This window comes from Pseudophryne corroboree, chromosome 8 (assembly GCF_028390025.1).
Source record: "Pseudophryne corroboree isolate aPseCor3 chromosome 8, aPseCor3.hap2, whole genome shotgun sequence".
NCBI classification, from domain to species: domain Eukaryota; kingdom Metazoa; phylum Chordata; class Amphibia; order Anura; family Myobatrachidae; genus Pseudophryne; species Pseudophryne corroboree.
In genome coordinates this window covers 317,659,165-317,660,910 of record NC_086451.1, presented here as the reverse complement: position 1 = coordinate 317,660,910, position 1,746 = coordinate 317,659,165, and the positions used below count along the sequence as shown (strand labels likewise).

Genomic DNA, 1,746 nt, shown 5'->3' with positions numbered 1-1,746 from the left:
TTCTAACGCAGGAAATCCACTACTACTCCCTGCAATCTCACCTGTGATTATCAATACACATGTGAAAATATTTAATGGGCTGTGATCACTGCACAGACCAATTTATAAGTGGAAGCAGTTGCTGTTTATATTGAGTAATAGTATATACTCCTTACATTCTTTGTGGATAAATATCAAGACCTGTTACCATTGTCTACTCAGACGAGAGGTCTAAGTGCAGCAATTTGCGGTCATACCCCACTGGAGATGCCCAATCTCATCTGATCTTGGAAGCCAAGAAGTGGAGGGCTGGGCTAGTACTCGGATGGGAGACCACCTTGGAACACCCAGGTACTGCAATTTACCGCCGCTCGTTAGATCCACTCGCTTGCTAACTATAAGCAGTATATAAAAACAGGACACCGATAATTGGACACATGACCTATGATTCAATCCTCTGCAATAACCTTTCTTTAAAGTTGCTTATGCAGATCAAATGATGGTCATAAGAACCTTTTTGTAACACAAAAATACCACTTTACTGAATATACCTCAGAATTACACTAATTACACCACCAGGAATCCGGCTACTTATTTATTATAGCCAAGACTATCTATTACGTTTAATATATTTTTATAATTTTGCACGTATTGGTAAAACTTGAACTCCATATTATTAACTTAAACCTAATAAAAATTATGATCTTAACAGATACTTATAACAAATTTCTACATGGCTGAAACTGAGTGTTCCCCAACAAGAGTCTACTGTTTTTCTGCTTCTTCTGTATTTATTTTGGTAAATATACCCCCAAAAGAGTACACAGATTACACATTGCACAAAAGCAGTTTCTTTATAAAAAGTACAGGGTGAGACAAAAAAAAATATTTAGAATAAAACTCCCGGATTTTAAAGGTTAGCTAACAAAGCATGGTATAATACATACTATTCAACATATTGGAACATAATCTAGCAGTGCATGGATTACAGTTAGTTTTAACTTGTTTTGAATATGATATTGTAATTACTTGCCGTATAGCAGTCTTAAGTTCATTAATGGTTCTTGGTCAATCTTTGAAGACCTCAGCTTTCAGATGGCATCGTTGGGTATGTAGAGGCCTTTCATGAAGCCGATGGGGATTGTTTTCGACTCAATAAGGAAAATTCTGCTTATCAACATAGCAAGAATAAGGAAAGTGAGCTTCTTCAAGAAATTGCAGCGATAACGCTGGAAATGACCCGCCTGGGTGATACATAACTTCAGAGATCAACTATAAATGTGTATCACAAATGAAGGCCACAATCTGGACGAGATCATATTCAAACCAATTGAAAGTAAACTGTATTCCATGCACTTTTAGATTATGTACTAACATTTTGAATAGCATTTACTATAGCTTTTTTGTTAACCTTTAAAATCTGGGAGGTTTTTTAGCCTCACCCTGTATTAATCTACAACTGTGTGCAGTACATGGTGTAATGGAGATTGAGGTATCCAAAGAGGAATTGAATCATGCTTTATCCTGATTATTATACAATTTCAATATCTTAACAATTGCTATGGATCACTGATTTGATTTCTCTATGGGCCTGATTCAGAATGGGTTGTATTTGTGCAAGACTCACACAACTACAACTCTTTATACTAGCATGTGGGGTTGCACTCAGCATAGACCAAGTCCACCCTGCAATGCCAAGCCCTTCCCTCCTGCTAACATGCAAATGCTTCGCTCAGCAGCGAAGCACTCACATGTTAAAGCCCTCTG

General features: G+C 37.1%; 1 pseudogene; it reads left to right on the top strand.

Annotated features, from left to right (window-relative positions):
• The first annotated feature begins 222 nt into the window (after nt 1-222).
• On the top strand, nt 223-342 carry LOC134950204 (5S ribosomal RNA; annotated as a pseudogene).
• The last annotated feature ends 1,404 nt before the right edge of the window (nt 343-1,746 follow it).